The sequence below is a fragment of the Crotalus tigris genome, unplaced genomic scaffold (genome assembly GCF_016545835.1).
Source record: "Crotalus tigris isolate CLP2741 ecotype Arizona unplaced genomic scaffold, ASM1654583v1 scf7180000024131.857555, whole genome shotgun sequence".
Classification (NCBI taxonomy): Eukaryota; Metazoa; Chordata; class Lepidosauria; order Squamata; family Viperidae; genus Crotalus; species Crotalus tigris.
The window spans coordinates 829,391-855,879 of record NW_024100405.1 but is presented as its reverse complement, the minus strand read 5'-3'; the positions used below and the strand labels follow the sequence as shown (position 1 = coordinate 855,879).

The 26,489-nt window shown below is 38.0% G+C and overlaps 1 long non-coding RNA gene across 2 annotated transcripts in view; it reads right to left on the bottom strand.

Annotated features, from left to right (window-relative positions):
- Positions 1-1,282: 1,282 nt before the first annotated feature.
- The window catches only part of LOC120298785, a 128,593-nt gene continuing 103,386 nt past the window's right edge, over positions 1,283-26,489 (bottom strand). The window contains exons 2-6 of one of the 2 annotated variants that reach the window (XR_005554217.1): positions 8,125-8,254; positions 6,562-6,633; positions 3,756-3,833; positions 3,056-3,099; positions 1,338-1,349 (exon numbers count right to left, since the gene is read on the bottom strand). This is a non-coding gene — a long non-coding RNA (uncharacterized LOC120298785). Of the gene's footprint in view, positions 1,350-3,055; positions 3,100-3,755; positions 3,834-6,561; positions 6,634-8,124; positions 8,255-26,489 lie in introns of both variants that reach the window. The other variant, XR_005554216.1, reaches the window with a different exon arrangement.

The following is a 26,489-nucleotide window of genomic DNA, read 5'->3' as shown; positions in this document are numbered from 1 at the left end:
TAAAGACAAAAATTACAGTGGGAACATAGTATATAACAAGCATAAAGATGGAAAAGCTCAACACAGCATCTTTATGCTTGCTACTTGAAATATGAAGCAAATCAATTACACGATAATGTCTTAGGCATCAGCAAATTGAAATGGACTGCAATTGAATACTTTCAGTCAGAAAATCAAAAAAACTGAAAAACTATTACTGATGATTCAAAAGCCAAAGACGATGCAGTGTAGCTTTTATAATGACGAAGGATATACCATTGGTAATAATTGGATACAAAACTCTCAAAGACTGAATATTGTAAGACTTTTTGGACAACCCTTTAATATGACATTTTTACTCCAGCCACTGATGCAGAAGAAGGGGACGTTGCTGACTGAATTCAACAATTTGATTTATGTTAGAATCCTAGTGATACAATGGTTAAAGTACAGTATTGCAGGAAAACTCTGCCCACAGCCTGGAGTTCAATCCTGATGGGGCTCAAGATTGACTCAACCTTCCATCCTTCTGAGGTCAGTAAAATGAGGACTATCCTTCTGAGGTCAGTAAAATGAGGACCCAGTTGTTGGGGAAAATATGTAAATAATAGTTACATAATAGTTACTCCTCCCCTCTGGGAGGAGGTTTCAAAGTATTTCTAGCAGAACTACCTGATTCTGTAATAGCTTTGTTCCATATGCCATCCATCTGATAAACTCGTAAGATTTGTTTTTCTCGCCATGCACCTGTATACATAATCCGAACTAGACTGTGTTGTTTCTCTGTGTCACACAATATATGTGGGCATATGCATAATTCTGTATTTATTTATTTATTTTTGTCATATTTATGTAGTGTATATCAGAGGTGGTGACTCTTTGAGAGCTGTATGCAAGGAAATTTTATTTTAATGTATGCCGATTAGTGTACATTCAAAGTGGCAATAAAGTTATTATTCCACTCCACTCCATTCCATTCCATTCTATTCACTGTAAAGCACCCAGAGAGTGCAGTAAGGCACTATGGGGCAGTATATAAGTCTAAATGCTATTGCTATTGTTCATTGCTAATACAATCTTCAAGTATCTAAACAAACAATGCGTACGTAACAGGGACATCACCAGACTGAGTATGCAGAAATTAAATTGACCATATTATTAATACAAAGAAGTGGAAGAGCTTAGTTATACAATGAAAGTTTTGCCAGGGCTAACCATGGAACAAACCATGAACTGCTTAGGTGGAAATTCAAGTCAAGCTAAAATAGAAGAAGACTTCATATGATTTTGGACAAATACTCACCGCTTTCAAAGAGAACATCAGGAATTTTTCTGAAGTCCTGAACCCCATGGACAGGGAACCAAAGGAACTGTGGAGTGAAATTTTTAAAAAGTATTAATGATGAATATGAAAAGAGATGTCCAAGTCCCCAAAAACATAAGAAGGCAAACTAGATGTCAGAACAACTTGTGGAAATTGCCTAGAAGGCAGGCCACGAAAGACCAAGATTTCAAGAAGGACCTAACAAAAGTATTTTTTAAAAAGGTGTTAGAAGACACAAGAGCCAGTATTACAATTTCATCTGTAATAACACTGAAGATGGAAAAGGGCACAGAAAAATAAGGATAGCCTTCTAAAAGATCTCTATGCTCAGAAGGAGGTAACAACCTCAAATTAGTTTGCTAAAGCAGGGTTTTTCAACCTTTTCACCCACTGTACCACTTTTAGGATATGACAACATGCGAGTACCACTAGTCGCCTAGCAAGGTGTCAAAAACTTGACGACCCAAAAAAAAAGGAAAAAAGTGATAAACTACAGGTAGTCCTGTCTTACAACAGTTCGCTTAGTGACTGTTCAAAGTTACAATGGCACTGAAAAAAGTGCCCCCCCAAGCCACAGCCGAGCAAGACAACTGCCTGCCACCCGGCAGCGCTCTTCCTCCTGTCCAAGGTTTTCATCGTTGTGAGCATTTCTGTTGAGGATTGGCTGTGGGCGTGGGGTGGGGGTGTTTGGTTTTTATTCCCCCCATCTGCCGGGTGGTTGCAGCAGGTTTTGGTCACTTTACATGAGCCTGGAACACTGTGACCGTCATAAATATGAATCAGTTGCCAAGCATCTGAATGTGAATCACAAGACCCTGGAGAGGCTGCAACATTCCAGCTGATTGGTGCTTCTTCTGGGCTCAGCAGAAGCGCCAGGATCAATGCCGAGTTCCAGCTGGAGCCTGGTGCTGATCCTGGCGCTTCTGCTGAGCCCTGACAGCCCTGCAGCTCCAGCCATCTCTCGCTCAGGTTTGTGCGGTGCTGCCACCATTTCAGCTCATTCCCCTCCCCCGCTACCACTTTTCTAGGATGGTCGCATACCACCTGCCAGGTGTCAATGTACCACAGGTGGTACCCATACCACTGGTTGAAAAGCCCTGTGCTAAAAAATTCCATAGATCAAACGAATATGGAAGGCGTATAATAAAATTCTGTACAGTAAATATGTCAACATCCAGGATATCTCAACAGGAATTCCATATTTTCTAAGAACCTCTGGTAATTACCAAGTTTTAAGGTTAGTCACATAAGCAATGGCTTCCTACGCAAGAGGAAGATGGACTCTGAACTCTGAAGAAGCAGTCAATTCATTCTCTGAAGAACAATCAATCCAGACTATTCATTCAAGTAATAAATGATCAGGTTCAAATAATCATATTCCTGACACATTATGATGAGACCTAGCTTCAAATGTTCCTAAAAATGGGAGGGGAAGGGAGGGAAGGGAAGGACCAACAGCAAGAAGATAGACTCAATTATAGTACCGATGAGTGTGCCATTGGAAGATGAAGAAATAGGATGGGAACGGATCATCCCCGAGATATTCTATGTAGTTGCTAAGAGTTGACACTGATTTGATAATACATAAACAGATTACTTTGAACAGAAAAAGCTTCTCAAACTATACAGGTATTCCCAAGTCTCATTTTAAAATGTATATTGTACTTCATGGCTGATACAAAGAATTGAGAGCAGTAGAGTTTGGTAGTATACAAAAGCTTAGATTTGCTTAGATTAGCACATCTTCTTCACCTTAATAAAGCTGGAACCAAGGCTCTGTAAATAAAGTCATGGAGCTGTGAAATGAAAATAAAAATTAATATTGTTCTTTAAAGAAAACGTCAACCATGATGGGTTTTATATGTGTTTAAAATAGATTTTGCATTGGAGCAGGCATAATCATAGCATCTTGTTTGTTGTTGTTTTTTTGTTGTTGTTCTGGGAAAGATATTGATGCAGGGGCCTTGTGACAAGCAAGATGAAGAAAATATGCAAACTAGGATTATATATCATGACTATACCTCAGGTTTACTGACCTGTGTCCAATATTGTTGCTTAATCAAATCATTTATCTACAATATACTGTATGGAACTTGGTAAATCTATATATATGCAAATGCCTCTCATATTACTAAGCTAGTTAATGGTGAGCTAGACTGTAGATATATAACTAGCTTAAAAACTCTATGCCCATCAATAGGTTTTTATCAAAGAGGTAGGAGATACTGAGAGCAGTGTCAAGATTCAAGCCCAATATACTATGCTTTTCAGTATTTTATACATATATTTATTAATGAGGTAATGGAAATGCTTATTTGATTTGACAATGACATAAACCTGGTGAGAAAATTTATCTAAAATGACAGAAATAAATTTCAAAGAATGATAATAACAGAATTTAACTCACTTAGAAAAAAACAGATCATATGCCCATGGACAGAATTAGGGTTACCTGGCTTGGCAGTAGTACTTGTGAAAAAGATCTGGGAATAGTAGTTGATTACAAGTGATGATTCAACAATGTGGTGTACTGCAAAGGAAGTTAATACTTATTTTAGGCATTAACAATAACAGCAACAACAAAAATACAGGTTCTACATCAAATCAACATTCCATTTTATTCTAGTTGGATTAAAATCTCTTTGTGTAATGTCCATTTCTGGACAATGCACTTTTGAGAAAAATTCAGAGAAGGGCAGTGACGGTGAAGTAGAAATTAAGTCATATAAAGAGAGATTCAAAGATCTAGAAATGTTTGCTTTAGAGAAAAGGGGAGATGTGAGCGCTGTCTACAAATATCTGAAAGTGTGTCACCCAGAAGATCAAGACCTATTTGGTATCATTACAGAGGATATGACACAGATTAATACATTTTAGTTAGAAGAAAAAAAAGTTTTTAATTGAAAGTTAGGAAAGAAATTCAAACAATACGAGCAGTTCAACAGTGGAATCAATTACTCAGAAAGCTGTCTAACTTTTGCTAGAATTGACAAAGCAGAGACTGGACAGTTTACTGTTTGGATGCTTCAGTTTGGATTACTTTGCCCTCCAGATTCAGTAGCCCAAGTATTATATGTTACATAGTTGTTGTTTTTTCTTCTTCCACACAATTCATGTTAAGTATCCCTCATTCAAGTAACTAATTTAAAAAGTTGTACAGTACAGCAGTCAGGACAGAGCCCTGTGGCCCTCCGCTCAATACTTTCCTCCAAGTTAAAATGTGGTCCAACTAATGGACCTGGTTTGGATGTAGTCATTCAGTCAACTGTGAGACCATCTAACAGTTGTGTCATCTAGTCAGTGGTGGGATTTAGCTAGTTCACACCACTTCAGCAGAAACATGGCTAATTTTTTGTTGCCCAGGCCCAGAATGGACTTCCGGGTAGCGGCATCCACACAGAGAATCGGTTGTTCCCATATTTGAATCCCATCACTGCATCTAGTCCATATTTTACCACTTTGTTAAGGGAATAACACAAGTTACACATTATGCCGTTGAACTACTTTGCTAAGATTTGAGTAAACTGTTCTGATCTCCTAAGCTAGTAGGAATAGAAAAACTGGCTTTAATATACTGTCAAGGAAAGAATAGAACAACTGGCTTTAATATACTTAAAAAATTTACATTATCAAAGTGGAAAGTATGACAAGTTGGCTATCTGAAAATGAACCTTTGTTAGAAGTCCTTCAAATCTCCCTTAATAAGGAGATTGAGTACCTGTCAATTTGGAAGTGAATTGCACCCATACCTCAGAAATATGTATTAAGTGGGTTCCCTAGATTAACATTTGTTAATTTATTTTTTTTAAAGACTTCCAAGCAGCTTAACCAGGAATGAACATATTCAAGAGCTTCCAATTTCATGTCTGGTATCAGTTGAAAAAGGGTGATGGAATGCCAAAAAGGGTTTAGGAATTTAGCATTTCATTTTCAAGAGCAGGAAAGTGCTTCAGAGCATAATGGAACATAAATGAAACATTTGTCTGCAATTCATTTCCCACACACATCTGGTGGGAGATACTTGGTTTAAGAAGTGTTGACATGCTCTTTGTACTCATTATGGTTTGGAAATATTAAACTAGGGTTTCATGCCTAGCTAGCATCCTGTTAAGGGGTGCAAGTATTTAGATAGCAAAATATTGTAACATTACCATACAGTTCAGCTATTAGAAGTGTGGAAAAGAAATCAAAATGTTCCCTGCCATTCAATCTTCCCTTATTCCTCAAGGTCCAACCTCACAATCATTTCCAGGGTAAAAGGTGAGAAATTACACAACAAAAGATAACAAACTTGACAAAGAGGTTGAAATTAGTCAAAGGTAGCAGCCTATTCAGGTAAACATTCCTTTTAGGATACCAGAGATTTCACTCATTAATAAACAAAAGGTCCCTTCCTCTATGTGACTACCATTCCTATCCACAAAATGTTAAATAAATGGAAAAAAACCCCACAAGTTCAGCCAGGGTGCCTAACCAATGAGTGCCCCCTTTTGGCCATGCAGCTAATTGCATTTTCCAATAATTGCTGGGAGAAACAAAATAAAGGTATGTCTATAAAAGTAACCACATCAAAACTGTAACTTTGTAGCTATCTTTGATTGCCCTAACTGTCTATCTTGCTATGATTGTCTATCATGCTCTCCCATAAACCTCTCCTCTGTTTCCAGCAATTTGCCCTCTGTACTTGGAAAGCCAGGCCTGGAATTTTCTTCTAAGAACTATCTTCCAAAAGGTTTTCCTAGTTGTGTGGTTAAAGCATATCATTCTAAAGCCCTAAGAACCAGAACTATATTCTTTATGGGAAACCACCAATGATCGTGGGAAGCCCCAAGACGAATGGACTTTTCCCCCTGTGCTTGAAATTCACAAATCAACATTTGCAATCACAAATTTAGGTCTGATACTAATAGCCTTTTACCTCCCCAAACACCCTTCGCAAAGCAATAAATGGCATCATGATGGATAAATATTTATAGTTAATGAAATAACTGATGTCTGGAGGATGTATGGATTGACTTGGTTTAGTGAGCTAGAAAAATGTTAAGGATTCATTAATAAGAGGGATGAAAAACACAGTGACAACCATGCAGCATAAGAATATCAAGTCAACATCAACCACGTTAACAGCAGGCAATGTTAACAAGGCTTCTGGCTTACTTCCCCCATTTTTTGATGTGTGAATTGTATAAAGCCAATCAAATGAAAATCACACAAGAACGGAATGGAAAACCTCAATTAAAGGTAAAGAAAATGCTCACACTTTCCTCATTCTTGCAGTGTGACAGCAATAGCAGCTGGTAGGCTTCCGAAGGAGTTAACTCATCAGCTTCCTGCCAGGGCAAAAAGAGTGGGGGGTAAAATTTAATTGCAGCAAGCATTCACACTACAATGCACCTAACCTATTAAAACTACTTGGAAACAAAAGGGCTTGCCTGAGTGGAATCCTGAGTCAAGACAGACAAAGCTTAAGGTTGCACAGTTGAAAAGAAATTCATTTGACCTTGAGATGTTCTGATTGAAAGCAAACGGTTATAAGAAAATGATTGTCATAGCAGTTTTAAGGTAGATTTTGGTGTACATGAATGTTCTAGTTCTGAACAGCAGTACATTTACAACACAAATAGAAAGTCTGAATTATAAACATTATAAGAACAGCTGATATATTCCAGAATTCTGTTTAGCAGCATCAAGTGATAAAACTTTTTAACTTTATTGCAGATTGAAAATGTGCATTTTATAATAGACTATTTGTCACATCCACCCTCCTTTCTGTGATCCATCATGAAGGTGTGTCCATCACTGGAGGTTTTTTAGAAGAGATTAAGGGGGGGCTGAGATAAGGAGGCACTGCCTTTTAACTGCAGTAAAAACACTGTGCTAGAGGGTCAGTCTATTCTCCAAAGCACCTGAAGGCAGGACAAGAAGCAATGGATAGAAACTAATCAAGAAGATAACCAACCTAAAACTAAACATAAATTTTTTGACAGAATTAATCAGTGGAACAACTTGTCTTCAGAAGTTGTGGGTTCTCCAACACTGGAGGTTTTTAGGAAGAGATTGGGTAACCATTTGTCTGAAATGGTATAGGGTTCCCTGCCTGAACAGGGGGTTGGACTAGAAGACCCCCCCAATGTTCCTTCCGACTTTGTTATTTCAGGAAAGAAAGTGAAATGCCAAAATAGTACTTCATGGAAAATTTTAAGGAGAACAATAGCACATTCAAGGAAAGTCCCTTTCTTTGTGTCAAAACACTGGCAAGAATCTTCAGAAACACAGGCTCTTGAGTCTTACTATCTTATTTGCCTTTTTCTCATGACCTCTTGGGTAGCGAAACATCAGATGCTTGCTAAACTAAAGAAAGCGAATATATGTTAGCTGCTAGCTGCAAGAGATCCATCTCCATCCATTTTCTTCTATGACTAGAGTTACGCAAACCTAGCATACACATTTGTAGCCCCCTTTTTTCAAATATTACAATGTAAAAGAAATTTTAATCGACATATTTATTTGTTCGTTGAATTATTTTGCCACCTATCTTGCCGTGGGGCTTCTCTAGGAGGCTTACAATAATAAAAAGGAAGAAAAATGAAAAGGCATATAAACAGAAGTAAAATAATAGAACAATAGAGTAAACAACGACAAAGGAACACAATGAGAATAAATACATCAGTAAGATAATCAAAAAGATGGATGGGTAGAGAGCAGAGAGCAAAGGGGAGGTAAGAGTCTGCCATTAATCCAGCAGCCATCTCCAGTGTGGAACTTCCCCCTTGGGTCCTTAGGCTCTGGCTGAAGGATAGAAGGTTTGGAGCAGATCCTACCTTACAAGATAAGGAGTTCCAAAATGTGGGTGCTGCAGCAGAGATCTTCTTCTGGATCCTGATAGATGGGGGTTCTTTGACCAACAGGATCTGAAGCAGGCCCTCTCTGCCTGAGTAGGACAGGCTTTCTCTGGAAACAGATTTAGGGATTTTACTCTTAGAGGAATCCATAGCAGAATATATACTAACGAAAGAAATATCATATAATCATTCTAGAAAGCGCCGAAAAAACAAGTGCCACAGAACATATGCTGAGTGTTTTAGAGGTTAATCAAGATAAAAATATTTCATGTCCATCTCACATTTACTCAAATAAATGCATTTCCATCTGCCTCATGCATATTTGTTTAGATTTGTAAAAACTTTATTTTGCCATGTTTTAAAACATACTACCAGAGGGACTAGTAGGCCAAAAGAAATCTTAAGAGAGTTGCAAATCTCTACTTGCAACATTTCTTTTGTAATTACATAGATTTTCTTGCCTATGGGGAAGGTATCTCAGTGTAACCTTCTGCCATGTAAAAATCTCCAGGCAAGCACCTGCAGAGTCCGAGATTTTTTCTTAAACTGCCAAATGAATAAACTGGGGTTCATCCCAACAATGTTTGCATGGACTAAGACAGTGTTTCTCAACCTTGACAATTTTAAGGCATGTGGACTTCAACTCCCAGAATTCCACAGCCAGCAGTGCTGGCTGTGGAATTCTGGGAGTTGAAGTCCACATGCCTTAAAATTGTCAAGGTTGAGAAACACTGGACTAAGAGATGCAGAATCAAATCATTTCTAAGGACAATACCAAGGGTGGCCTTTGTTATTATAGAACTGTCCACTTTTTAATTTTTTTGTTATACAAATTCAAATTTCTGAGAATCTGACCAGCAATTGTATCAACTTTACATAGAGAATTGGGACTGTAAAAATTCAAACGTGTTTCTTCCAGGAAATAATAAGGTACAATCATTCCTTTCTTCCTTAAATCATACCAGATAGAGAATAACAATCTCTCTGCTAACGGAGCAAGTGCTAATAAATGAAAGACAAATCACAAGCAGTTGATGATTCTATTAAAAAGCATAATAACATCAAGTTACAAAATCTGATCAGTGGCACAGCAATCTCTACAATATAATGAGATGCTCCATCATCTCCTGAAACTAACCAGAACATAGCTTTAAAAATAAAATATTGCAATATTGATTGATTGTAAGAAAACTCCCTCACACCATTGACATTACATGCCATGTTTATAATTAGCTACCTCATGGCAATTGTTCCACAGCAAGCATCAGGTTTCATGGGTAATATCTCAGAATCCCTTATTTTTGCTTGGTCAGTAGCAGCAACTAATTTACTCCAAATTGACAGTTTGGATTAAATTAGAGCTATAGGCAAAATGAAGATTGCAAAGGACAATGAGCTGCTTTGCAGATACAGCAAGCTGTTAGGCTAAGAAATGTTTGCTAGCAAATGAAAGACACAAAGAAATTTTTAAGACTTTAACTTAATTAGGACAATTTCCTTAAAGGGTAATCAGCTCATAACTGAAAGTGAAACTTCAAAAGTGATTTCAGCAAAAAATCTTTGCCCAAGATCCTGACGAAGTATTTTCCAAGAGATTTGCATATGGATATTTGTCCCTATGTCTTTAGCTGGAGAATATAATGCCTATTCCAAGTAGTCAAGCTTCAAAGCAACAGTTTTATTAGTGAGTTGACAAAATGCTACATACTCTTGAGTACTATAAAAACCACTGCATTGTGCTGTTAAAGAAAGCCAATTCTGTCTTTACATTATATTGTTGAATTTACAAAGATCATACGTAGAGAAGATATGCAACTTACCCTTCAAAACAAAACAAATGTACAAAAAAACCAACAATTACTGCATGTTCTGTACTATTTCCACAAATTTAAATCTATGGGAAGTTAGCACACAATCTCCTTTCTCCATCTGGCACACCAAATTCAGTGTTTTTGATGTAGATTAGAGAAACAGCATTGCTCCCATTTTTAAATCATAAACAGTGGCTCCACCTAGGGTTTTGATGAGAAGTGATATAAAGATAGGGTTTTATCATTGTCATAATCATCCTTAGACCATTATAGTCCAGAATTTTGTCATACAGTGGCCAAATAGAAGTTCTGCTCTGAAATAGAAATATCCCAATTTCCCAGCAACCTACTTCCTTTACATTTATGGGTAATTATTGGGATTATTCTTTATAAATTAATAAAACAGCAATTATGTTCATTAGTATAAAGACTGGCCAATATTAAAGAGAGGACATAAGTGTAAAAGTTTAAAATCCCTTAACAAAAAAGTTGGATTCACCCCTCACATGGTTTGTTCTAACCATGATGTGTCTAAGAAACCACAGGGGCATAGTTCATACAATATACTAATCCAAAACAAAGCAAACTATGATTTGCCTTGATTTAGGAACCCAGACAAGTAAGTGATTGGGTTCCTACATCATGCTTAGCCAGATAATGACTGGATATATTCGCACAACATACTGAGTTTGGTTAGCATTAAATCCTTTTGATGTTTCCCTATTATGGTTTTAGGTTTTTTTACTGGCTTAATGTACTGTGCAAACCCATATGATTACTTTATGCTTTGTTCTAATTCAGTGAATCTAGAAAATCAGTTAATTCAATAATCAGGTTAAGTATATTGTGTGAACTTAGAACTCATGTTTCCACTCAGTACTATGCAATATTATTTTATATAATCTCTGGTCAGGATCAGGGCACTCTTCCTATTCATTATCACTCAAGGGTTCAAGTAATCTTACTCTCTTGAAAAATGTCCTGACAGGAAGCAAGTTTGCCAAATTGCATCTTACCAAAATTCAATGTTTTCCAATCATGAAAGCCATTTAAACTGACACTGCAGGCATTACAGAAAATAAATGGGATGTCCATTCTCTCGGAGTATTGTCTAGAAATAAATTTTCCAATCTTTTGTATTCAAGGCAGACACTTTTAAAAACTGCTTGACAGTAAAGTGTGAACTCAATGACTTTGGAAAAAAAGTATATATGTTTAATATAAAGAGAAATTCTCTCTGGTTTGTCCTTTTTGAACACTCTTTGTTTTTGGATCCAAACACCATAGATTCTCTACAAAATTATGAAGAATTTTGGGTCTTTACCTACAGCTGAGAAACAGGCTGTAACCCCAGGCTGAATTAATGCAAATAAAGATCACTAACCTAAAGCATAAGGAATTTCAACAACAATTTAAGCAAAATTTCCATTTTTGCCTTAATTAATTATTTCAATAATGTATTTTTATCATAATTTAATTTGTGGCATATATTTAAACCTCAACAAAGGTGAGTACCTGGCTTTCTTGAAAGCTATCAAGGTCAGTCCTGGTTAGTACTTGGAATAAAGGCCACAAGGAATCAAATTAGGAAATCATATAAACCTGGAAGACAATAGCAAGTTATTTCCATTCTGTCCATTATGTCAGCATCAGTAAATGTCAATTTTAGACTTTACTTGACTTTTCTTTTGATAGACGCTGGAAATTGCCAATGAGTCATAATCTGAAACACTTGCTGTACAGCTATTCATTAGATTAAGTTTAATTCCCCCCTATTTTCCAACCAGTCCAATACATTGGGGAAGTCAATGATGCTAGGAATGGTTAGTGGATTGAGAAGATGGGGCAAACAAAGAACCCGCTGGTTTGATACCATCAAAGCTGATAAAAAGATGAACATCCAAGAAGCTATGCTTGATAGGGTAGCACTTGCCTATAAAGTTGTCAAGTGTCTGAATGGTTAAAACTGTTTTCCAACCAACCAAAAATACCTGCTGAATTTATCTTAATTTTGCATCAGGTGACAGGATCTAATCAATGAATTCAAGAGGCTACATAGCATTGGCCCCAGTTAGTATTTGGATAGGCAACTACCAAAAATACCAAGAGTGTAAACTAAAACTGGAAAGTTGGAAAGAATATCCTGGAAGAAGGCAATGGCAAACCACTTCATTTGGTCTCCAAAAAGACTAATACTGATATGTCTATGGAGTTACCAGAAGTTAAGTGTGATTGGAAGAACGGACTTTACTCCCACGGCACTCAAGCCAACAGAGATTTTCGAATGTACATATGCAAAATATATACACTTTCTAGATGTTTTGTAGCTACCCCCTAACAATACCTACATATGTGTGTCAAAAGTAGCAGGCATGGTATGGAGAAGTCCTGTCCCTTTTGAACATATGCATTTGTTTAAAAATCAATACGGCAAGGAATGGGTTGCAATGTCACACACACTATCTTGGAGATTTAACACCTTCCAAAAATGTCCCTGATGACTATGCAAAACATTGCTTATTTTCATCAGATGGATAGCCAGTGTCTATGTTTACCATATGAGAAGCACGTTGTTTGTTTAGATTAAACAAGTCCATTTTGTCATTTTGTGCACAAAGCTGTGATGAATATTGCACTCAACTCTTCATTCTCCTTTTTCAAAACTTTTCCTTCCAGCAAACTGTAATTTGCCATTTGATTCAGAAGGCACAAAACTGTAAAACTCACAATTTATTCACAAATCTGGAATCAACCCAATAAATCGCCATTACCAAATTCTAAAATGATTCTTACTCATTTAAAACTACAATTGTTGTTTTCAAAGCTCTGTTTTGGAAGACAATAAACATTAACTTAGAATAAAAGACATTTTTGAGAAGAAAAAAAGCAGATTTCAGAAAAGCTTATACGACTGCAAACTGAAAACTTCAGCACCCTAGTGATTTTTTTTATATAAAACTACAATATATGGCTTTTGTTTCAGTGATTAGATGCATCAAATTAACCCATTTTGTGATCCATAATAAGCTGACTTTAGTGAATGTCATAGCTTACCAGGCTTGTAATAAACCTTTTATATGAAATAAGCTTGAATAAAGCATGCACATTCTCAGTGTAATAAGAGATAAAGTCAGCCTACAATAACTTCAAGAATATTGACTTTTAGCTACTGTCCAACCAGTGGTGGGATTCAGCAGGTTCGCACCACTTCAGCAGAACCGGTAGCTAATTTTTTGTTGCCCAGGCCCAGAATGGACTTCAGGAAGTAGCATCCACACAGAGAACCAGTTGTTCACATATTTGAATCCCACCACTGTGTCCAACCCACAGTAACAGATAGGTTCATGATTCAACTGAGTCCCATTAAAAAACCTCAACATTTTTATTTATTTTGACATATTCTTCAAAATTTTTGAACCCAAGTAAGACCGAATGGCTATGGATACATGGGGCTTCAGGATCCAGCAGTTTAACATCTTTAGTTCTGAATAGTGTTGCACTGTCCAAACAGACCCCATGTGCAACTTGAGGTTCTCCTAGACTTGTGACTCCTGCTTAAAGAAAAAGTGGCAGTTGTGGTGAGTAGAGCTTTTGCACAACTTCCTGCTGTGCACCCATTCCTGCATCTTGAATCTCTGCACTCAAGTCATTCATACCCTTGTCATCTCACATTTGGACTACTGCAATGACCTCCCCATGGGACTGTCCTTGAAGAGTATTTGGAAGCTGCAGATGGTGCAGAATGTAGCCACAAGGACAATTTTGGAGATCCTTAGGATGGCCCATGTGATACTGCTGTTGTGTGAGCTGCACTGGTTGCCAATTTGCTTCTGGGTCCAATTCAACGTGTTGGTTGTCACCTTTAAAGCCCTTTATGGCATGAGTCCAGGCTAACCTGAGGAATCGTCTCACCCCAATGAAATTGGCTTGTCCCACTTGGTCCAGCAGAAGGAATATGTAGTCAACTGCGTTGGTCAAGGACTTCCATTTGATACGGTCCAGGAAAATGTCCTTTTCTGCCATGCTCCTGCCATCTAGAACATGATGCCCCTGAAAGTGAAATCCACTCCCATCCTCTTTCAAAAGGGCTTCAAAGAGTTATGGCAATTTTTTTTACAGCTAGCAAATAAAGATACAGTAAAATAAAATAAAAAATATTTATCACATTTTTTAAACTTCCCATCTCCCCACAGAGGGACATAATAGTGAAAAAATGAGAGGGCAAACAAATATAGCAAATTAATTCTATAATCCCTTCAAACAGATTACATTTGGGGTAAAAACAATGGTTCTAAAAAGAAAAAAAGCAAGTAAAGAAACTCAGATATTTTTGAACTGGAGAGTGATAGATTAATTTCTCTAGGAAAGACATTTCATTGAAGGAAAGCCATACCAAAAAAGATTTTTCCCCAGTTGTCCACTGCTTAAGTGTGGATGGTATGTGGTTTAATATGATGGTCAAAAATAAAGATGACAGATGACGAAAAAAAACACCTGATTCATTGTACTGACATTTAAAATCCAGAACAGTTTTGCGTACAACCAGACTTACAAAGCAAAATGCAATCACGTGCATGTTTCTTCCTAGGCAATGGGAGATCCTTCGTGAGCATCTAATACCCATCCATCCATCTTTCTCTTGGCGTCCAACATATCTCCAGACCACATAGACGCCAGCTACCTGATATTAATGTTGCCTAGGCCCTAGATCAGTGGTGGCGAACTTATGGCACGGGTGCCAGAGGCGGCACTCAGAGTCCTCTCTGTCGGCACACATGCCATTTCCCCAGCCTTGCCTCCCCCCGCGACCCCCTCCTCTCCAGCAGCCCCCCTGAAGGAGACTCGTTCTCGAGCATGGCCCACACAGAGCAGCGCAACCAAGGACATGGCAGCCAGGCAGTGTAGACAAGACTCTGCCCTCACACCCCATCATGCAGTTGATGCTGCAGGGCGCAGGCAGAGGGTGTGGCCGCCATAGCGCTGCTGGGCTGCCTGGGCGATCTGCAGTGGGCCCTGGAGGCAGTGAGTGGTCCTGTGGGCAGACAGGGCAGAGGATGGGGGGCAGAGCGGGGGCGGGGCAGGGGGTGGAGTGGGGCGGGGCTAGTTTTTGGCCACTCGGCCTCTAAAAGGTTCGCCATCACTGCCCTAGATGAACCTCTATCAACCTGTTTTTAGCCTGATAAGGATGAAGTGAAGGAGAAAATTGAAAGGGAATAATTGCAAAAAGAAGGTGGTAGTTACCGAGAGCTATGTAATGATTAGACTTTTTTCACCTTCTAAAAGGTAAACTGGACAGACAGAAAAGTATGCCTAAGCTTAGAGAGAATCCATTCTGTAAACAAGTATCAGTGGTGGTGTGTATTGACATTTCAGGGTTGTGATTTTGGTACTTCAAGCTGTGGTTTCAAACTCAATTATTATTTAAGTCCTTTTGAATTATATGTAGACGAATAACTGAAGTATTTTGCACACTGAACAACCAAAGGACAGCTAGACAGGTGATTGTAACATTGCAAATAAGATCAGCAAATCTCTCTTTTGACAGAGATATTGGGTTTGCGTGGCTTAATGAATTTAGGCTACTTGGATATTCAATCCTATAATTAGTGAATTTTTATATATCATAGTTCAAAGCAAAACAACAATTTGTGATTTAAACATTCATTAAGTTTCATTGCAAACCATCCTTGCAATACCCACATCATTGTGCTTTGTAAAAACACTGAGGCATCATAAAAGCCCTATGGACAATGTTAGAAAATAAAAATGGTTGGTTCTTACAGCCCATTGCTTTGTTTAGATAGAAGAACAGATCTTTATCCAGAAAAAATGATACAATCAGCTACAGTGAAAAGGAGGAGTGAAGTAGGGATAATATTTCACCACTTTGCTTTCTGGTAGTAGTAGTAGTAGTAAAGTTGGAAGGGATCTTGGAGGTCATCTAGTCCAACCCACTGCTCAGGCAGGTAACTCTCTACCATTTCGGACAAATGGGTGTCCAATCTCTTCTTAAAAACTTCCAGTGTTGGAGCATTCACCGCTTCTGGAGGCAGGTTGTTCCACTGGTTAATTGTTCTAACTGTCAGGAAGTTTCTCCTTAGTTCTAGGTTGCTTCTCTCCTTGATTAGTTTTCACCCGTTGCTTCTTGTCCTGCCTTCAGGAGCTTTGGAGAATAGCTTGACTCTCTCTTCTTTGTGGCAGCCCCTGAGATATTGGAACACTGCTATCATGTCCCCCCTCGTCCTTCTCTTCATTAAACTAGACATATCCAATTATGATATCGTATGGTATGGTAAATGATTACATTATTCCTTTGCATTTTGTGACACACATATTCCTCACCACAAAGAAGCTCCAAACAGAAATGATTCTCCTTTTCTACCCAGAAACACAAGTCAAAGGTTTTCATTCCAATTATCTTTTGTATATTCTGAATAAAGTACGTCCAGAATTCAACTTATCAATTGGCCATGCTTTTAGAGAAATCACTATAGATTGAAAATTGGATTATTATCAGTCATAAATGTATGTGTTCTATGTATAAACACAAGAGTATCCTTCAGTGGCTATTGGCAATATTTAACTACCCAAGCTTTTTCTGCACGAGCTAGTATAAAGGCCACATATAAAACTATCTCATCCTAAATCTCAGAATTTGCAATACACCTATATTCCTGGAAAGGTTTCATATTTTTCATCTCTTCTGCCTTGTATACAGTGCTCAGGGTTGAATGGTAGGAAGACCTAATAATCTAGTAATCACCATTTGTGCTTGCTTGAAAGGAAAGCAACAAAACATAGAGCAGAGCAAGCTGTTCTGTACTTTGGATTCTTCCACAGGGACCATGGGAAAAGGCTGGCTTTGAAGGGACGTCATTCTGTGCAGACCAACTGAGAAACATAATTGATTCTGAAGTAGGAATGGACAAATCTGTCAATTTCCATTTCTCATTTTAGCTTATCAAGTTTAATTCCTCCCATTCAGCATGTTTGCAACTTAAAGCAAAAAGTTACAATTTTTTTTTCATGTCAACGGTTTCTTTTTTAGGATTTTCTTTTTCTCTTACACATGGAAAAAGTAAGTGCAGAAAAAGAAAAATTGTAAAGCACTGAAAAAACTAATCAGGAAGGAAAACCTATGAAAATCACTTCATTTAAAAAGCTGTGGTTCCAAAAAAAAGTTAATAAAACTGGAATCAAGCAAATCTCTTCTAGGAAGACTTTTCCTAAAGAATGTGTCAACTCTGCAATGAACCTGGCTGAAGCCATCTTGCTTGTTTTCAGTTGCCACAAGACTGGGGGGAGGAAAGGGAAGTTTTATACTAGCCTAAACAATTCTCTGTCCCGTGGGAACCAAAGTTGTTTCTGTTCTCTTAGCTGGGGGAAGGGGAGGTTGAACCTAATGATAGAAAGCCTGCCAAACTGGGAAATGTAGTTGATTACATAGGCTATGCATAGGGAGTTTAACTTTGTAATATTGTTACTTTTTTTGAGGGAACTTTAGTCTTGGCTTCACTTTTGACCGTGCCAATACTTTGTAACCAATAAACAAGTTCTTAGAGGAAAACTCAAGCCTCAGAGTTCTGCTTTAATTGGTCTCATCTATTGAAACCATGACAGTATGAGTCAATCCACAAGTATCCCAATGCCAAATCTCAATATATAAAGATCAGAATATCAGACCACTATCTCAGGAAACAGACAGTAATGTATAGGAATATATGTTCTTATATTCTTATCAACTATATATGTAAAGCTGGAAATGAATTTTCCCTTAAACAGTCATGAAAAGGGATAAGTGGCATTTTGAGCTATCTTTCTTAGCGGCAATTCCATTTTCTCTACCAATTTTTCATTTAACCCAGTTTTCTTTTTCTTGCTGGTATCATTTTTCTTTTATGAATCAGTTTATATTTCAAAATGAATTGGATTTGCCAATTGGTATGATATCTACCATGGCAAGCATATCCATTATTAAGCCTTAACTTCAAAGGCAAAGATAAAAGCCTTGAGCTATGCTGACACCTTGAATCTAATGCTAAATACAATACTCTGTTCAGTGGGAAGAACTTGGATACAGTACAATGTTATAGGTGTAGTTTGAGGTTATGAGTCATGTAACTGAAATGAGAGGCCACATAAATTTAATAAATAAATCAATAAATTAGGAAGAAATGGATTTACCAACATTATGAGCTTTATAAAGTACAAAAAAAATAACTGTTTGAACTGAACTGTAATCTAAACTTGGAAGGTCAGTTGAAATGATATATGACTGGCACAGACTGATCTAACAGTTGCACCTAGGTAGTATTTTTGCAGCAACATTTGCAATTACCTAAACATTCCATCACAGTGACATACAGTGCAATAATTCAAGTGGAGGATATAAAACTATTATTTTTATTACATATTGCATATACCAGGCTGTCATCATCTGGTTAAACTTATTATTGATATTTTCCCTAATGAAGTGATATAGCCATCTGAATTTATATCAGGGACCCAATAGTGGGATTCAACCAGTTCGTACCACTTCGGCAGAACTGGTAGCTAATTTTTTGTTGCCCAGGCCCAGAATGGACTTCTGGAAGCAGCATCCACACAGAGAACTGGTGGTTCACATATTTGAATCCCACCATTGCAGGGACCCATCAAATGACAGTGCATATACCCTGTTCTGTACTTATATAGCCTCCTGTCTTATATCAAACTATGAATTGAATTCAGTTGAATACTTTATTTGGCCAAGTGTGATTAGACCAGTGGTTCTCAACCTGTGGGTCGGGACCCCATTTGGGGTCAAACGACCATTTCATGGGGGTCGCCAAACAACGCAGTCCGCCATTTTTTCCCCTTTTCCTTAGCTGTGCTACTCCCTTTTATTCTGTTGGCTTTTGAAAGCCAATAGAATAGACTCTTTTGAATAGAGTCTAATTCTATTGGCTTTCAAAAGCCAATAGGAATTGTCCAGGCTGTCTCTGCCCTGCTGAGCCCGGCAAAAGCCCCATTCTGCAAACGGTGCTGCAGCACTTGAGTAGTCCTCGACTTAACGACCGGTCGAGTAGTCCTCGACTTACGACCGGTTGGGGGGGGGTCATGGCATTAAAAAGGTTGAGAACCACTGGATTAGACACACAAGAAATTTGTCTCTGGTGCAAAGTAACAGAATAATAATCATAATAATACCAATAAGGGAAGGCATAAAGAAGATAATAAGAAGAATTAATAATACTATAACCATACTATATGCGTAAAGATCTCAATCAATAATTAAAACAATATCTATAATAAAATAGCATAATACCATATTAAATTTATTAAAACTATAAAGATTAAAAACCAAAATTAAATTAAATTTCCAACAAACAGTCCCTCCTTAAAACCTCCCAGCCATCCCACCCGAGCCCAGGTCTTGGGGGGAGGGGAGAGTCAGATCTTTGGTGCTTTTCAGAAGACTAGGAGGGTAGAGGCCTGCCAAACGTCAAGGGGAAAATGTTCCATAGGGCAGTGGTTGCTGCAGAAAAGGCATACTTTTTAGTTCCCATAAGGTGGCAATGAAGGGAAGGGAAGAGGAGCATGCCCACTCTATGTAATCTAATCTGGTAGGACAGGTAGATATCTTTAGAAAAGGCAATCCTGCAGATAATCTGCCCCTGTGCCATTCAGGATTTTAAAGATAATAACCAGCATCCTGAATTGCATCCAGAAGAAAACTGGGAGCCAGGATAATTCACGCAACAGAGGTGTTACATGGGTAAACCTAGGGGCATCCATCACGGCATGCACCACTGCACATATAGCACAGACAGCAGTGTGCTGCAGCTGCCAAAAAAACCAACACAGTGCTAGACTGCATTAATAGAGGGATATCAAGATCACGTGAAGTGTTAATACCATTTTACAAATGCCACACTTGGAATACTGCATCCATTTTTGATCACCACGATGTAAAAAAGATGCTGAGACTCTAGAAATATTACAGAGAAGAACCACAAAGATGATTAGGGGACTGGAGGCTAAAACATATAAGGAAAGGTTTCTGGAATTGGGTATGTCTAGTTTAATGAAGAGAAGGATGAGGGGGGACATGATAGCAGTGTTCCAATATCTGAGGGGTTGCCACAAAGAAGAAGGAATCAAGCTATTCTCCAAAGTATCTGAAGGCAAGACAAGAAGCAATAGATGGAAACTAACCAAAGAGAGAAGCAACATAGAACTAAGGAGAAATTTCCTGACAGAACAATTAATCAGTGGAACAATCTGCCTCCAGAAGCTGGAAGTTTTTAAGAAAAGACTGGACAGCTATTTGTCTGAAATGGTATAGAGTTTCCTGCCTGAGCAGGGAGTTGAACATGATTACCTCCAAAGTCCCTTCCAACAACAACAACAACAACAACATATTATTATTATTATTATTATTATTATTATTATTATTATTATTATTATTATTATTATTATTATTATTATTATTATGGATCATCGCACAGTCAGCCAGATGTTCAGACTGGATTTGGCATTTTGTCTACCTATCGAGTCCTTACCCAGGACCTGGGATAGGCAGATGTGGATGTTTGATGGTATTACAGGTATCGTCGCAGGATGGAAGCAGTTCCTCATAAGGCCGCCTTTTGCAATTGACTAATAGCGAATTTGTCAATGCCAATGGTGTTCAAGTGGTGCTCCAGTTGTTTTGGGATTGCACCCAAGGAGCCTATTACTATTGGTACTACCCTTGCTTGCTTTTGCCACAGTCTTTCTATTTCTATTTGTAGGTCTTTGTATTTTGTTATCTTCTCCAGTTCTTTCTCTTCTATTCTGCTATCTCCAGGCACTGCCACGTCCACTATCCAGACTTTTTTGTCTTTCTTATCGACAATTGTTAAGTCTGGGGTGTTATGTTGCAGGTGCTTGTCTGTTTGAATTCTGAAGTCCCAGAGCAGTTTAATTTTATCATTTTCTATGACTTTCTCTATTTTATGATCCCACCAGTTTTTGCTTACAGGCAAATGATATTTTTTGCAGATCTTCCAATGCACCATTGTTGCTACTTTGTCATGCCGCTGCTTGTAATCAGTTTGTGCAATCTTCTTGCAACAGCTTACCAAGTGGTCCACTGTTTCTTCAGCTTCTTTGCATAGGCGGCACTTACTGTCTGTTGCTGTCTTCTCAATTTTGACTTTGTATGCATTTGTCCTTAAGGCTTGGTCTTGTGCAGCCAGAATTAGTCCCTCGGTCTCTTTCTTCAATTTTCCTGCTCTTAGCCATTGCCAGGTTTTATTATTATCTGCTTTCCCAGCTATTTTTTTCATGTATTGGCCATGTAGTGCTTTGTCTTCCCATGCCTCTATTCTGTTCTTCATTTGGTCTTTCTTGTAGGCCAGTTTGGTCTCTCCAGTAGTTAGTAAGCCTTCCTGATATACTAATTTCAGTGCATCTTCATCATTGTTCTTCAGATATTCTTCCAAAGCCATTTTTTCTTCTTCAACCATCTGATGTACTTGTAGCATTCCACGCCCACCTATTTGCCTTGGTAGATAAAGTCTATCAATGTCACTGCGTGGATGAAGGGCATGATTCATTGTCATTATTTTTCTAGTCTGCCTATCCATTGCTTTTAGTTCTGCTTGAGTCCAGTCCACTATTCCAGCTGTGTACCTAATGACTGGGATTGCCCAGGTGTTGATTGCCTTTATGGTATTTCCTCCATTGAGTTTGGACTTTAAGATCTTCTTCACTCTCTTGATGTATTCACCTCTAACCTTTTTCTTGACTTCAGTGTGCTTGATGTTGTCAGCTTGAAGGATACCCAAGTATTTGTAGTATCTTCCTCATCCAGACTCTTAATGTTATTTTCGTGGGGCATCTTGATTCCTTCAGTTTTCACTATTTTTCCTTGTTTGATAGTAAGTGTGGCACATTTGTCCAAGCCAAACTCCATTACAATATCTTGGCTATATATACGGACAGTGTTGAGCAGCGATTCTATTTCAGATGATGTTTTTCCATACAGCTTCAGATCATCCATGTAAAGGAGATGGGATAGTCTGATAGATGTTCTTGATGTTTGATAGCCATGTCCTGAGTTATTCCATATTGTTGACAGAGGAAACAGTGCAATAACAAATAGTAATGGTGATAATGAATCTCCTTGAAATATTCCTCTCTTGATATTAACCTCTCCCAGCTCTCACCATTGATCTGCAACTGTGTCTTCCATTGTGCCATCGATCTTTGCACAAATTTTCTGATGTTTCTACTGACTCCTGTTATTTCTAGGCACTTTATTATCCAATCATGTGGCAGAGAGTCAAATGCCTTTTTGTAGTCAATCCATGCCACATTCAGGTTGGTCTTCCTTCTCTTGCAGTTTTCCAAGATCATTTTGTCTATTAGGAGTTGATCTTTTGTTCCTCTGCTATTGGGGCGGTTTCCTTTCTGCTCAGGTGGAAAGAGATTGTTTTCAACTAGATGCTGTTGTACTGCATCAGCTACCACACCAGTTAGTAATTTGAAAGTTGTTGGTAAGCAGGTAATTGGCCTGTAGTTACCTGGTGTTGCCCCTTTTGCTGGATTTTTCATTATTAGGTAGGTTTTCCCAGTTGTTAGCCACTTTTCAATTTCTTCTCCTTGTAGTATATTGTTAAACTGCTTGGCAATGAGTGGGTGTATAACAGTTAGATGTTTCAACCAAAACCCATGCAGTTCATCTTCACCTGGTACTGACCAATTTTTGATTTTCTTTGCTCTTTTTTCTACCATTTTTGTTGTTATTACTAATTCTTTCATTTCAACTTCTGTTTTATTTGCATCCACCTCTTTTAACCAAGCCGCATCCTTGTTGTATTTCTTTGGGTTATCCCATATCTGCTTCCAGAACTCCACTGTTTCTTCCTTGTCAGGTACTGACTGATTCCTTGCAGTTTCTCCATTGATGGATTGGTAGAAACGTTTCTGATTGGATTGAAATTGGAGGTTCTGCCTATAGTTTGCAATTCGAGCTTCATATCTACTGATTTTCCTGGCTATAGCTGTTATTTGTTGCTTTATTATTTCCAGTGCTTCCTTGATCTTCCTTGTTTCTAAGTGGTATTTCTTGATTAGGTATTCTTTGGTCTTCTTGTTCTTCAGCTTCTTTTCTTTCATCTGTTCTAGCTTGCTTGCATGTGATCTTAACTTGCTGATCTTATTTTCTAGTCTAACCTTCCATTTTTGTGGTGCACTGTTTGTTTTTTTTCCTTTGTTGATTTTGCATCCCAGGTATTCAGTTATAACTGCAGCTGTGCTGTACATTAGTTGGTGTGTTTCTTGCAGTGAATTGGTGCTTATACTTGCTATTGCAGTATTTGCATCTTTTAATGCTTGTGCTAGCTGTTTCTTTGAACAAGCTTCAATGCAGGACAGCCTTATTCTGTTGTTTTTGTGCTGTTCTAGATGCTCAGTTATTCTTTGTTTCAATTCTTTTATTTCTTTAGTTAGAGGGTTTTGTTCTTCCTGAGGAAGAGGTGCCTGGTTTCCAAATGAGAACAGTTGTATATCTCTACTGGATTCTTTCACTGCCAACTCCCCCTGGTTTGCCTCTACATTCTGAATTACTTCTTGTAAGGCTTTGATTTCTTTGCCCTGGGTAAACCTTTGCAGTTCGTCCAATTCTGTTTCTGTAAATACTTTATTTCGTATTATAAATCGGCGTTGATCTGCTAGTCTCTGTTTATTTATGAGACTTATATACCGCTTTAAGTGCAAGCACTCTCTAAGCGGTGTACACCAGTAAGCAATGTATATATATATTTACATTTCCCCCAACAATCTGGGTCCTCATTTTACCTACCTCGGAAGGATGGAAGGCTGAGTCAACCTTGAGCCGGTGAGATTTGAACCGCTGACCTGCTGAACACAGTCAGCTAAAGTGGTCTGCAGTACTGCACTCTAACTGCTGCGCCACCTCGGCTCTTTTATTCTGTTCTGTTATTTCTGATTCTGGATGTTGTTCTTTCCAGAACTGGTGCATTCGTTTTAGATATCCTCGTCTTGTTGGACTTGATCTGTAGTAACAGATCATTATTTCTTTGTTTTCCATCACTGTGTATCTGCGACAGGTAAACACCTTTTCTTCCAGTAGTTCTGCAGCTGCTGGCCCTGGTTGCTCAGCCAACAGTCCTGAGTCCTGTAACCCATTTTTCACCAGATATCCAGGAAGTCCAATATCTAGCGCGGACCTTGTTAACCCGGGCGACATCCGAACCGGTATGGCATTCTGAAATTTACATCTCACCATATTTTTTATGGGAGAGACACTCTTTGTCTGACTCCTCTGATGAGACCTGTCCAGTATGGTTGAACCTCTGGCATAGCTCTCATCTTCCTCAGAGTACACAAGCCCCACAACCATGTCAAGGTAGTGCCTCACTGGGGAATTATTACTATTATTATTATTATTATTATTATTATTAATATTATTATTATTATTATGCCATAATCCAAATGGGAGCCAATCAAGGCATGAGTGACTATGAACAAGGCATCCGCGTCCAGGAAAGTGCGCAATTGCACACTGACCATTAGTGAAGTTAAGCCTGGTAAATATCTGAATGGGTGACTATCTGAAAATGCCAGGAGAAGTTGGTTAGTCTGAAAGACATAATGAAAGATGGTGATGGCAAACCACTTCTGTAACACTGCATGCACAAACCACACACACCCTACCACCATAATACAGTCACCAGAAATCGATCTTGATTTAGGGCATATTTACCATTATTTAGAACAAGCCAATGTTTTGTCCTGTTTACTGCATATATCCTATCCCCTCCCAAATACAAATTAGATTATCTTGATTCTGCTTAATGAATGGTGAGGAAACAACATACATTCCCTACCAAAAATAAAATCAGATGTACAGCCAAAAATTGGATATTTTGTAATGGTTTTACCATCTTTCATTCTGAAACACAGCAACTATCAGCCTAATTTCTATTAGAATACATATACATATATTAAGGCATGGGAAAAATGGCTACTTCTTTCGGTCTCACTCTACACACAAATACAGAGCAAAAATCAGAGCTGAGCACAATCAGTATATAAGCTTCTTTGTATTAAGTAGGCATTTCTCAGCATGCAATTATTCTTCTCAGTTGGAGGCCTATTTCTTTTTTATTATTAATGGAATTATAAAATAGCTGAAATATTTTAAGTAATATATGAAGATTTTACATAACAACTGGTGTGGTTCTGCATTAGAATTCCAAGTAGGTACCTGAGGAAAAGTAATTGTGCAAATTCTGTTTCCCAAACATGCTCCAATTTATAATTCTGCTGGTGGATAGAAGAAATCTTCTTATCCCCAACATCAGAGATGCTGATATAGGTGCCACTCTCCTAAGTGAAGTCTTAGGTTCAATGTAGATTTACTAGAGCAAGGGTTCTCAACCTTGGCAACTTTAAGACTTGTGGACTTCAACTCAAAGCTGGCTGAGGAATTCTGGGAGTTGAAGTCCACAAGTCTTAAAATTGCCAAGGTTGAGAACCCCTATACTAGAGCAATGTAATAAAATCCTCTGATTCTGGGCATTACTAAAATATTCCAGACCAAGAATGGGTGGAGGTTTTCATGTTATCATATAAGTAATTAGCCTCCTTCTCATAAAGCCAATAATACTGTCAGAAGGAAGATCAAAGGCAATAGGAAGGCTTGATCTTAATCTATGCACTGACAAATGAAGACTAAGATGCTCACCACCAGTTTGCAAGGTTTTGTAATTAAACCATCTTTGTTGTCGCAAAGAACCTGCCTTCCCTAAATGTGTGAGAATCTTGCTTTTCTTGATGATGAGTTACTGAAAGGGGCCTGAAAAACAAGGCATTTTAAGCTACAGTGCCAACACTGTTGAACGTGTTCCCAGAGAATCTGTCTAATCCTGACATATGCTTGCTTCCAGCATCAAGCCAACCCTGGCTTTTCTGGAAGATACTGGTTTTGGTAACAATTAAAAGTCTGCTGTCTAATGTTGTTTTGCCCGGTTTTTTTCATGTGCTGAAAAAAAAAGTCTTCTGTTTTTTTGCTAATATGACTATTTTTTAATCATGTACTTTGATTATGGCCATCAAGTCATAGTGACCACTGATAGATTTTCTTCATCAATTATGTATTTTGCAGTTGAATTATTTCTATCATAAAAGATTTAAAATGGTGCATTTTCATCATGCATATACAATAGAAAATATCCCTACTTATTTATAGATAGTATTTGACTTAGGTTATCTGTGTGAACTATTAATATTGAATCTTGAAGTAATATAGACCCCCCCCAACTCTAACTTGTGACGGCCTCTTACTCAGATTCTAGGATAATAGCATATTATGAAGAAAACCAGAAGATGGACATTATGGCAGGGCTGTGACTATGGTGACATTCAGTTGTCAGTTTTCAGTTTCAATTAAAGTGGTCATCTTCCAACTGCAAAAGTATTTTAAGAATCTAAAATAACTTAGAGCGTTAGAAATAGGCATTGGGTTTGGGCGATGGCATC